We start from the raw sequence: 13,881 nt of genomic DNA, 5'->3' as shown, positions 1-13,881 counted from the left end.
CTGATGCACAGAGAAAGAAAGGCATTTGCCCCCAAAAAACCTACAAGTGGTAAATGGAGGATCCAGGAGCCAATCCAAGATTGTACTCTTACCCAATGTTCTTCCTATTTTCAATTCCTCAACTAGGTGAGGAGAAAAAAAGGTTACTTAAGGCTTTGTCCAAATCTAAATAGCTGAATGAACTGTAGCTTTAAGTAATTATCTGGTAGATTAGAACTGTGAAGGGGCAGAGGAAAGACAGTTTGATTATTTTGGGGGAGAAAATAATCCATTTTGTTATTTTTGAACTATGTACAGAGTGTACAAGGTATAGTGGCTTAGAGTCAGTCCTTAAACAACTCTATTTCCCAGCAATCTTTCCCAGAACTGTCCTGCTGTGTTATTCTAAGTAGATATAAAAGCTGTTGCTATGGACAACTCCTTTAGCCAAGCACAGAATGGAAAAAAATGACATTCTTTTAAAAAGTCTTTGTCCACACATGCATTTCTAGAATAAAAAGCCCTGTTTTTGGTGCTTTTTTGTGTATCTTTGAGAAATTATATATTATACCATCTTTCATACCTCCTCTTTGGGCTATTCTTACAAACAGACAGAGCTGAATAAGTCTCCTAATTTAAAAGGGTGTTGGTTACATGGGGTACTAGCCCCAAATGCGCATTGCCTATTATTATGCTATTATAATCTTATTCATAAAGTTATAGAATTTAGAGTAGGAAGAAGCCTTAGAGCTCTTTGGATGTTAAAATCTTTTAGGAGGCTCCCTTGAAATACAAATGCTCATGGGAGAAATTAATCTTTATCTACTAATAACTTATGAGGATATGATTAGAATAGTTCCTGGGATAGAACATAGGGTTCTAGTTGGAGGAAATGGGTCAAGAGGAAGGAGAAGGAATTACTAATGGGGGAGAAATGAAGGCATAAAAATTAAATAAAGAGTCTGAAATTGAGAGTCTGAAAATAATAGCAGCTAGCTTGTATAGAGAGGTTTAAAATTTTAAAAGTAATTTCCATGTGGAATTCATGTGATCATCACAATTCTGCAAGATAGGTAATATTATTATCCCCATGGTATAGATGAGAAACTGATGCATGGACAGATTCAATACTTTGTCTGGAGACACAAAGCTAGTGAGTATCTGAGGAAGGATTCAAACCAGGTTTTTCTAGCTCCAGATTCCATATTCTCTCCATTGGATCATATAGCTGCCTATGGCTATTATTATATAGTAATTTGAGAACCTAGATTTAACATCTGTCTCTGTTTTGTTCAGTTACTACCTCAATATGGGTCTCAAATTTGTCATTTATAAAATGAGAACATTGAACTAAATCAGCAATTCTCAATTTTTTTGGTCTTAGAACTCCTTTACATTTTAAAAAGAATTATTAAGGACCCCAAAGAGTTTTTATCTGTGTAGATTATATCTATTAATATCTACCATATGACAAATTTAAATGCTATATTACCACTATGAAAATTATTTTGATCTATAGTTCCAGCTTTGGGAATTGTTGAACTAAATCATCTCCAAGGTCCTTTCTAGTTATAAATCTTTTGATTTATGATGGCTGTCTTTTTCAATATTTTGACAAAGGATCAGTCTCAGACTTCAAAATTTAAAAAAAAAACAACTAAGCATTAAGATAGTTTCACTATTTTTATTCTTTTGTTATCTCTGTTGTCTATTGCTTCTATTTTGAAGAGATTTGAGTAAAAATAGTCCAGGGACAAGTCACTACACTACTATTATTTTTATATTTAATGATCTCTGGATGGTTGAGGAGATAAATTAAAATACTATTTTTAATAATTATATAAGAGTATTTGGAAGCAAACTCTTCTTCTGTAAGCTTACTGAAAACTCATTGTGATAGTTAAAGTAGTAGACATAATGACAAAGAAAACATTTACCAGTTTTAATAAGACTTCATATTTTCTTCTATATTTTGTCTATATTTTGAAGTTTTTTATTCTACATAATTGGAAAATGATGAGTATTCAGTATGAGTGAAATTCATTAAAAACATTGTTCTTAAATTGTTTTGGATGAATTATCTAATATGAGCTATAGTTCCTTCTGTAATGATGTTCTGATTCCAAAACAATTTGCTAAATTTCCAATGTTGTTTTGGGAATTGTATGTATGTGCATAGATTTCTTATTTCTCAAAATTTAGGTTCATAGTATTTAAAGCTAGAGTAGATCTTATGTGCTAACAGATTAAGTGACTTGCCAAATATCATAAGTTAATAGACATTATCCGTTACAAGTCTTCCTGGCTCCAAATCTGGTTCCCTCTTCACTATATTTCACTGTATGATGCTACTCCCCTTAAGAAGCCTCAGAGAGGTTAATGAGTTAATCAACTTAACAAAATTAGTACCTGAGGCAAAATTTGAACTCATGAACTTCCTGTCTGGTACATCATTCTAGAGAAAAGAGTGTTAAATTTGGAACTTAGATAAAAGTCAAATTTTGATATCCATTGAGTCTTTTTCAGTATCCAAGTAGATACTAAACGTTTTCAACCTGCATGACATATTGCAAAATTTCCACAATTTCATTGCACAATTCCTATTGGACAAGAAGTCTAGGTTTCCTAAGAATAACCAATATGTAATTTCTTTTAATAATGGTCTAATCCTGAATCCCTACAGTAAATCTCATTTGTTTCCATTTATAAATCTTCATGACTTTTTCATTTGTTCAATAGTTCTTTGTCGACATATTATTTGGGTGTGGAATTCACTCTTGGATCTTAGCTACTTTATACATTCTATTCAGAGAGACCATTTGGTTACATTTGAAAAATCTAGTGGTATAAACCTACTGTTGGTTTTTACTATGACTACTGCAAAGTCTGCTTGTTCCAAAATTATTTCTATGCATTTTAACCTATTTATTGTATAGCTCAAGAAGACCAGTCATTCTTCTTCGTATCTTTTAATTCAGAAATGTTTATCTTTCTATAACCACATTAGAGTGATAAATCCTGTGTTTCACTGAAATGAGTTTTTACTTGGACATCTTCTAGATCCATTGCCATCTCTTTTATTATATCCGAAGTCACTCAATAAATAAGCATCTATTAAGTCCCTATCATTTCTCAAGCACTTTGTTAAGAACTAGAGATACAGAAAGAGTGAAAAAAGACAGTCCATGTTCTCAAGGAACTCACAATCAAGACAAAAATACATACAAATAAGCTATCTAAAAGATAAATAGGAAATAATTAACAGAGGGAAAACACCATAATTAAAAAAAAGTTTGGAACTTGCTTTCTGTGGTTACATAAAGCCAGAAAGACTAGAATTTGTAGATTAGGAGGGGAAATATTCCAAGCATGGGGGACATTCAGAGAAACATGTCTGAAACTGAAAGATGGAATTTTTTGTTCATTGAACAGCAAGATGGCTAATATCACTGGATCAAAAAGTATGTGGCAGAGATGGAGGAATAAAAAGATGGGAAAGGTGGATGGGGGTAGGGAAGGAGTTTGTTGGAATTTGTTGAGAGGAGGTGGATTTGACATGATTGGACCTGGACTTTAGGAAAATCACTTTAGAAGCTTAATGGAGGATGGTTCAAAATGGGGAGAGACTTGTGACAGGCAAACTTCTCAGCAGATTATTATTGTTTTTTGTTTTTTTTTTCTTTTATAATTATAAATTTTTGACAGTATATATACATGAGTAATTTTTTTTCCTAACATTATCCCTTGTAATCATTTTTTCCAAATTATCCCCTCCCTCCCTCCACTCCCTCCCCCCGATGACAGGTAATCCCATACATTTTACATGTGTTACAGTATAACCTAGATACAATATATGTTTGTAAATAACATTTTCTTGTTGCACATTAATTATTAGCTTCCGAAGGTATAAGTAACCTGGGTAGATAGACAGTAGTGCTAACAATTTACATTCACTTCCCAGTGTTCCTTCTCTGGGTGTAGTTGTTTCTGTCCATTGTTGATCAACTGGAAGTGAGTTGGATCTTCTTTATGTTGAAGATTTCCACTTCCATCAGAATACCTCTTCATACAGCATTGAAGTGTACATTGATCTTCTGGTTCTATTAATTTCACTCAGCATCAGTTGATGTAAGCAGACTATTATTGTAATAATCAAGGAAAAAAGTGATGTGGTCCTATATCATAGAGGTGGCAGTATAAGAAGAAAAAAAGGGATATATTAAAAAAGTGTTGGAAAGGGAAATTAACAGATCTTGGCAACAAATTGGATAGAAGAAATAAGAGATAGTGAGTCAAGGGAGACACCTGGGTGGCCAACATTGGAGAATGGGAGCATAGTGGGGCTTTCAACGATAATAGGGATGTTTGGAAGGGGAGAGAGGTATAAAGGGAAAGAAAATTAGTTCAATTTTGGACATTCATTTGAATTAAAATTTTATTGGACATTTAGTTCAAAATGTTTTAAAGGCATTTGAAGATATGAGCCTGGAAGTCAACAGAGAGACTAGGGTAGGCTAAGTAGATTTTGAGAATCATCAGCATAGAGGCGATAACATCTTATATCACCATTATCAACTCATAATAGAGATGACAATTGAATCCATATGAATTGATAAAATTGTCAAATAAAGTACTGTAGTACAAGAAGATAAAAGGGCCCAGGAGAGAGTCGTTCATGGGGTACCTATGATTATTGGCCATGACCTGGATGAGTATCCAGAAAGGGAGATTAGGATAGAGCAGTTTTATAGGTAAAAGAAAAACTAGGAGAGAAGATCTGTCCCAATCAGTCAAGATAAAGAAACAGATTTCATAGGAAAAATAACTGGGAAGGGAAAAAAAAAGCAACTTGTTGGGGAAGTTTATTAAAAACTATTTAAATTCACCTAAAGATCAGAGGTAGCTATAAATGCAGAACAGATCTAGGTGTGGCTTCTAGAAGACCAGTGAAATTAGGCTTGAGGACATTAGTCAGTCATTAAAAATCTAGACCATCTTGACTGAGGATTGTCCAATAAGAGTAAAAGAACATAAAATTCAAAAATTGTGTGTAGAGTAGAGTAGAGATTTTATTCTGATTTAACAGAAGGGGAGGCAGTCTCAGTCAGAATAAGAGCTTGTACACAGGAACAAAAATGAGTGAGGGTGTAATTCTAATTAATGGCATTTTGGAAAAAGAATTACATTAAGTACCACAAAATTTGTATTCAAAACAAATTTTGAGATTTACTACTTGTATGACACCTGAAACAATTGTCCTCTTGCTGATACTTCTATTTGCAGAGCACTATTGTGAGAAAACTAAAATCTTAAAATACTACTGACATATTAATTTTTATTATTTATGAAGAACAATCAATTTCTAAAAATTCACTCCTGGGGACTTCAGGTCTGGTTTTAAACTAGTATTTTTTCCAATTCTGAGGAAAGGATGGCACCAATACCATATTACATTTCTCTCCTCCATCTCCATCTTGCTTATTATGCTTTCAAATAGGCTGTCTCTTATGTTTAGAGCGAATTTCTTCCTTATTTTTGCTCATAAGAATTATTATCTTTCTTTAAAAGCTACCTCCTCATTAACATCTTCCCTGATCCCCCTCTACTTCTGCCCAACTTATTGTCCCATGTTCCTCCTCAATTTATTTCCTGTTTACCTATCTGCATACATGTTGTATGTCCAATAGAAGGTAAGCTTCTGAATGGCAAAAACTATCTTTTTGTTGTATTTTGTCTTAGTTTTCCTGGGGCCTATTGTTCTTATTGTTCATTCCTTTCACTCATGTCCAAGTCTTTGTGATCCCATTTGTGGTTTTCTTGGCAGAGATACTGGAGAAGTTTGCCATTTCCTTCTCCAGCTCATTTTTACAGATGGGGAAACTGAGACATACCGAGTTGAGTGAGTTACCCAGGATCACACAGCTAACATTTGAGACCAGACTCAAACTTAGGAAAATCAGTCTTCCTGACTCCAGATTTAACATTCTATCCTTTGTCCCCACTTACAAGTTCCTCACCAGGACCCAGAAAGTGCCTTAAACAGAGTAGATGCTTAATGAAAGTTTGTCTAAATGATCTGAATGTCCCTCCCAGACTTAAGGAAAAAGACCCTGTCTCATCTAAACTCTGTAATCTCAAATACTTGCTTCATTCAAATACCCAAAAGGTGTTTAAAATATGGTTGATCATGATTCTCACAGTAGTCCCTATACAGAGAGAACTGCCAGACCCAACTCTCACAAAGTGCATCCTCAGGCATCAGAATTGGCAGATTGTGGCAAGATCCTTCTCTCCATTCTGTCTGCCCCCCAGCTCCTGCTGCTTGTTTCTCACCTGGGTCATTCCACAGTGGCTCATTTTAGCTATGATTAAACCAAACAGAACCTGGACTCCATTAGAATAATAGAAAAGAGACCCTCATGAATACAGCTTTCCAAATAGTAACCCCAGCTTCCTGTTAGTGCCCTACTCCACCCTACCAAAGGGCAAGCTGGAAAGACAAAAATGCTCATTCCACCTTAGTACATCAAGTCCTGTTCACATAAGCACCATGAATAAATCTGCAGGCTTCCAGGTCTGCAACTCTTGCCAGAGCTCAGTTGCTATGGTAACCAGAAGCCAACATAGGAAGCAGGCTTTTGCCATCCTTAGGAATTTTATTAGCAGGCTATGAAAAACTGGAAAAAAAGAAAACAAAGGGAAGATTTGTCAGGTTGCAGCAGGCAGCAATTTCTTTTAAGGGGGAATCATTTGTTTTTCCCTTTCGGCTCATTTTTGTTGGAGCTTTAAAAATATAAAATTCAAATCCAGTTACATCAAATCAGTAAAGGTTTTTCTTAGGGGTAGCAGGGGTAGGGATATTAATAAAAAAAACCTGCCTTGGTGGAAAGTTAGAGAAAGAATCAAAGGGACTCAGGAGATGAAAAATGTACTTTTCCCTGCTCAACATTCAAAGAAGCCCTTTCAGCAAGGAAGGATTATTAGTCACAAAGTGGGGAAGGGGATTTTGCTTAGGTAGGGTATATGTGATTGGAACGGGGGTAGGGGTCTGTTCAGAGCAGCAAACAGTTTCAGGAAAGAGAAGATACAGCAGAATTTTTTTTCACCTTCACCACCTACTCTGTACTTCTGATGCAGTAGGTGAAGCCAAAAATGTGAGTAGATTATGGACTAATGGAACACTGGAGGTGATAGATAGAAACACAGGCCCTCAGCATTCAAAGACATTAGCCAGAATTTATTTTCATAAAGCTTTTTATTTTCAAAACACATACATAGTTTTTGACATTCACTCTTGCAAACCTTGTGTTGTGAATTTTTTTTCTCCCTCTCTTCCTCCAACTCCCTCTCGTAGACGGCAACTAATCCAATACATGTTAAACATGTGCAATTCTTGTATACATATTTCCACAATTATACTGCACAAGAAAAATCAAATCAAAAATTAAAAAATAAGAAAGAAAACAAAATCTAAGCAAACAACAAAAAAGTGAAAACACTATGTTGTGATACACAATCAGTCCCCACAATCCTCTCTCTCCATCACAAGACTATTGGAAGTGGCCTGAATCACCTTGCTATTGAAAAGAGCCACATTCATCAGAATTGATCATTATATAATCTTGTTGTTGCTGTGTATAATGTTTTCTTGGTTCTACTCACTTCACTTAACATCAGTTCATGTAAGTCTTTTAGGACTCTCTGAAATCCTCTTGCTGATCATTTCTTACAGAACAAAAATATTCCATAACATTCATATGTTCTCTAGCTATATAGTCTGATACCTACCTGAGCAGGATTTCCTCTTCAATAATGGTCATATGATCATCCAGTTCTACTTGAAGTTCTATCTTCGGGGGACAAGAAGAAATAGTCTAATTCCTCTTCAGTATGACAGCCCTTCAGATACTTCTGGACAGCTACAATCCATTTCCCTAGTCCCTTCCACTAATGTCTTTTCTTTCCATGGTTAAATTTTCCCAGTTTATTCAGTTCATTCCAGTGGCAAGTTCTTGAACTTCCTCACCATTCTGGTGGCCCACCTTTGAACATGCTTTACTTTTTAATGCCCTTCCTATGAATGTTTATCCCTAAATATATGTAGTCTAATCCTGGCATAGATCAACAGGACTATCGCCTCCCTCATCTTTTAATATTATGCTACTAATGTTCCTTAAGTTCTCATGAATGTTTCTAGCTACCATGCTACTTATGATTTCATACTCAGCTTGCAGCTTATTACAACCATCTACTTACCTGTAGATCTTTTGCATAATAGAATATTAAGCTTTTTAAGATAAGAGCATTTTCAATTTCTATATGCTAAATATACTCAGTTACATATACTAAATAATTAATAAATACCTGTCAAATGGAATTGCATTGAAGATGAGTTATTGCTACCCAATATAGCAGTGTTGATTTCTTTTTTTTTCTTTGATATGCAGAGACTTTTATTATTTCTTTCTAATTAGGAGATTGAAGTTCTTAGCAACTGCATATGCTGAGATATGAGATTCCCTTTGAAATGATAGTTAAAAATCTCTGTTTTATATCTGTCAAACTCCTAGATCAGTAACCATCTAAACCATTCATTTAATTTATTTTATACATTTAGCAATAAGGACAACAGCAACAACAAAGCTTTAAGCTTTACAGTGTTTTACATTATTGGTATGAGGAACTTATGGAATAAATGTGGCAAGTATAAATATCCCCAATTGACAGAAGAAGCAATTAAAAAATCAGAAATATCAAATGACTTATCAGGGCCATGCATCTATGGGTTAGAAAAGCCAAAATTCAAATCCAAGTCTTTTAACTCTCTGTATAGCATTGTTAGTGAGAATATAGATTGTGGTCCCTACTTATCTTTTCCTCTCTAGTGCCTATTAAGAACTTTTCACATAATAAGTATTTAATTCATTTGTCAAATTAAATCACATAACTCTTAATGGTAATTAAGTATCTTAGGAATTTTTATTGATGCTTGTTTTGATACCTCACTCACTTCCTAATATGACTTATTCTGAGCAGTACCATTTCTTATGATGGAGGGAAATGGTTAATCAAATCAATGGACACAGTATTTTCTTCTGAAATTATGTCCAAGTTTTTGTACCTTAAATCCCAGGCCATTTTGCCAAGATTGTCTATCTTTTGGAACCAATATTGCCCCCAATCAATACTGTTAAAATAGCATTTTATTTAAGCAAGGATCTTAAGCAAAGTAGGACTTGGGGGGGGGGGATTTTTATATATATATATATAAAATTTGTATCTCTGAGCAAGTTTGTGGTATAGATTTTCCTTTCTGGTCTCTGGCTGTGAATTCTCTAAGGAAGATTTTCTGTGTTTTCTAACAATCAAATTCAAGGAGAATATCGAATTCTAGATATGGCTTTGATCCAAAATGTTTCATTTCTGGCCCTTTGCCTGTCCCAAAATATTGATTTCTTGAGGGAAAAAAGGTAAAAATCAATGTAACTATCCCTAAGGGCTAAGTGCACCTTAATAAAAACTCTGGCTAAATCATTCTCAATTATGACTCAGTGAGATAAGCAATGTCTGAAGATGAGGTATTAAACAGACCAAACCAGTTCCCTTTCCTCAACATACCCTCTCCTATAATGGAAAATCTTTACTAGATAGTGCTTCATGGGTTTGCATTTTTCTTACACCAACTGTCATAATCACTGAGATTTCTTTAAATACATGATGCTTGCAGATTCTCAGCCCAGTGCAAACAAGAACACGGAAAGCTCTGGATCTGGTGTTTGAATATAAATTGGGGTCTGGGTTCAAATAATAAATTGCTATATGACCTTCAATACATCTTGCATCTATGAGTCTCATTCTCCTATTTGTCAAGTGGAGATAATAATCTTTGTACTGACTACCTCCCAAGGTAGTTATGAGGAAAATGGCACTGTAAAATGTCAGTTACTATTAAAAGGAAGCCATCATAAATCCAGCCTTTCAAATAATGATTCCAGCTTTCTAGTAATGCAACTCTACCCCTTTAGCAAAAGGCAAAATGTGAAGAAAATAGCACAGTAAAATAACCAATATTAATATGGCAGATTTGATATAAATAATTATTGGCATACATTGCTTTTTACTTTTTAATTTTATTAAGGACTAGATAAACATGAAAATTTCTATATATGAAGACCAGAAAAAGAGGATTGTGTATGGAACTGAATGTTTTTTAAAAGTTGGTTGTAAATTTAATATAACAAAATTGTACTTATCTGCATCCCTTTCTGAAATTCTTTATTTTCGTTTTATTTTTACAAAAACATTGGCATTCATTTTCTTCTTGTCTGCCTTATTATCACTTCACCTCCCCAAAGAGAAGCTGTCCTTTGTAACAAACTAGTCAAAGGGAACAAATTCACACATTGGCCATATCTGAAAATACATCTCATTAAGCATCTCTAGTCCAATACCTCTCTGTCAAGTGGTGGGAACTATATTTCATTATAAGTGTCCTGAAATCACTATATTGCTCAGAAATATTAAGCCTTTCAAAGTTGTTTGCCTTTACCTTATTGTAGACATTGTATAAATTGTTCTCCTGGAATTTTAGGAATTTTTATTGATGCACATTTTGATATCATACTTACATCTAGTATAACAGGTTCTCCCCAGCACCATACTGTAAAGGTCCTGTCGTCTCTCAGTTATAATCTTTCTCTGGGAAGAGATCTCTTTTCTGTAAAATCTTTTCCTCTGTGAGCAGGTTTCTTGGGAAGCTTCTGGAGCCTCCAGCCAGATTCTCTCCTTTCAGACAGCCATCCCAATTCTGTCCCAGACTTGACTAACTCCTTGCCCTCCTGCCCTCCTCTTTTATCCTAGCAGAGATTGTAGTGAGAACTCAACAGGGCTTGTGAGAAAATGCTTCAACCAATGAACTTGCTCCTTCAGAATTCCAAAGGTGTAAACTCCCTTTAGAGGCCCAAACCAAAGGTGTGAATTCTGAGCCAGATAACTGTCCAGACAGCCTGAGTTCTCACCTTGTAATCCTAACACCATACTTTATGACAGAGAAAAATAGTTGTTGTTGTTTTTTTAAATTAATTAATTATTAACCACTTAATCCTTAAGTTCACTTTGGGAGCAGTATTTGTACTGGCTCTATAACCCAAAGAGATCATAAAAGTGGGGAAAGGATCCACATGTGCAAAAATGTTTGTAGCAGCCCTTTTTGTAATGACAAAGAATTAGAAATTGAGTGGTGCCCATCAAATGGAAATGGCTGAATAAGCTATGACATATGAATGTAATAGGATATTATTGTTCTGTAAAAATGATAAGCAGTCTGATTTCAGAAAAGGCTGAAAAGACATACATAAACTGATGCTAAGTGAAACAAGCAAAACCAAGAAAACATTGTACATAGTACCCACAATATTATGTGATGATCAACCATGATAGACTTGGCTCTTTTCAACAATGAGGTAATTCCAACAAACTGGTAGTGGAAAGTGCCATCTGCATCCAGGGAGAGAACTCTGAAGACTTAATGAGGAACAAAGAATAGTATTTTCACCTTTTATTGTTGTTGTTTATTTGCTTATTTTTTTCCTCATCTTTTTTCCCCTTTTGATCTGATTTGTGTGTATGTGCAGTATAATGGATATGGAAATATTTCTAAAGAATTATACTTGTTTAACATGTATAATTTATTATTACATTTTGCTGTCTTGGGGAGGGAAAAGGGCAAGAAAAGGAGAAAACTGGAATACAAAGTTTTGCAAAAAGTGAATGTTGAGAACTATTTTGCATGTATTTGGAAATACTATCATTTTTTTAAAAAATTATAGATCGTCCTAAGTTTCTCTGCATCTATTCTTTCTGCAATTTCTTGAATATTTAATATTCATGTACCAAAAATTATTCATCTATTCCAAATTGATAGGAACCTGTTTTGTTTCTATTTGCTATAATGAAAAATTTTGTTCTACATTTTAATGTAATAAATGAGTACAGTGTCTCCACATTCAATATAGTGCTTCATACCTCTTATACACTTCTATCTATCCTCATGATGGCAAGTCTAGGTTCCTATCCCAAAAAACTACAATAACACAGCTACCCTAAAATACCTTTGGGTTGTAAATGTAGCCCTTTTTTGAGGGAATATTTTTCTATTATTCAACACTTTAGCTCTTAAAACATGGTGGAAGTGCTTCTAATTACATTAAACTCAATACTCATAATAATGACACACTTAGATTCTAAACATTACCATTTATTTCAAGAATAAGACAAAAGAAATAATAGCATCACAAGTACTCATCTATAAGCATTATCTACTCAACCAAACTAATGGCAGCAATTATAAAACCAAAAAACTCTACACTAAACCAGGGTCATACTCTTCTATCAGTATATATGGGACAAAGTGGGCAGATACGCCTGAAGGAAAGAAAAAAACTGGAGAGAAGTGCATAAAGACAGGAAAACTCAAGAGTAACTTGTAGCTCCAAAACTATACATTTTGGTTCTCTCTTTCTATTCTAAGAGCAGACCATAAAAGGTCTTTGATGAGCATAACATCATTATTGAACAGGTGCTTTTACTTATCCACTGATAAGCTGATCCACTGAAACTCTGAAATGATAAATTTTAGTGTTTTCTTTGGTATCAGAACTTATCTATCATCAATGAACTTGGTTTCTCTGTTGAACAGATAGTTCTACTACTTGGCTAACTTGATTAACTGTTTCAGTTGAATTAATCTATATTCTGGATAGTCTCTCTAGTCTCCATTTCCAAACTGTCTCTCTACTCACCTTGACTTAATTCTTTTACAGCAACTACACAAACCATAACTTCTACCTTCCAGTTTAGTTGACATAGCTCTGAAATCCATTCTTTCATCTGGTGTTTGTCTCTTACATCATCATCATCAATATCATTAACACCACCACCACCACCATCATCATCTTTCTGGATTTACCTTAAGTTTATGATTAGTAATCAAATACTAATTTCCTGTCTATCAACAAATAAATTTCTATTTACAAAATAATTCTGGTATTCATAAAGCTCCAATATGATTCAGCTTGTCACATTCAAAAATGAACAAATGTCTTAGGATTCTGAGTTAGAATAACTTTTTCTTTAAAATCTGAGCAGATCTATATTTCAAACAAATGAACTGCTGAGCCAAACTTAAATCAACAATTGCTCTTCTCAGAAGCAGATTTATGCATCATACAAATGAAATACAAAAGGTAACATGCTTATATATTACTACTTTTTTCTCTATTTTTGACATCTTTAGAATATGATGCTTAGTAATGGCATCATTGGGTCATAGAATAGGCAATGTATATTGACTTTTAAGATATAGTTCCAAAATTATCTCCATAATACTTGGACTAATTCATGGCTCTACTAACAATACGTTAATATTCCTATCCTCCAACAGACTTTCCAACAATTGCCATTTTCCTATTTTGCCATTTTTTTCCGAGCTGGGCATGAAGTAGAACCTTGCAATTGTTTTAATTTGCATCTCTCTTATCATTAGTGATTTATAGAAAAGCTTCTTAAATTGTGGGTCATGACCCAGAATGTGTAACTGAATTTGGAGGTTGCAAAATTATGATTTACTGTGAATAAATGGTTGATTTGCATACCTATTTTATGTACCTGTATACCCAGGGTCACATAAAAATTTCTCAGGTGAAAAGGGGCTACAATTGGAAAAAATTTAAGAAGCCCTCATTGATAGCATTTTATGATTCATATTTATATGATACAGTGTATTACTTCTTTTGAACATTATCTATTCATTACCTATTGGAAAATGTAATTATTCTTATAGATGTGCATCTGTTTTAATTACCAAAAATACAAGTGGGTACATAGTACAAATTGAGCACTATA

The sequence above is a fragment of the Sminthopsis crassicaudata genome, chromosome 2, assembly GCF_048593235.1.
Source record: "Sminthopsis crassicaudata isolate SCR6 chromosome 2, ASM4859323v1, whole genome shotgun sequence".
Lineage (NCBI taxonomy): Eukaryota > Metazoa > Chordata > Mammalia > Dasyuromorphia > Dasyuridae > Sminthopsis > Sminthopsis crassicaudata.
The sequence above is the reverse complement of the archived record's forward strand: the minus strand, read 5'-3'. Positions refer to the sequence as shown.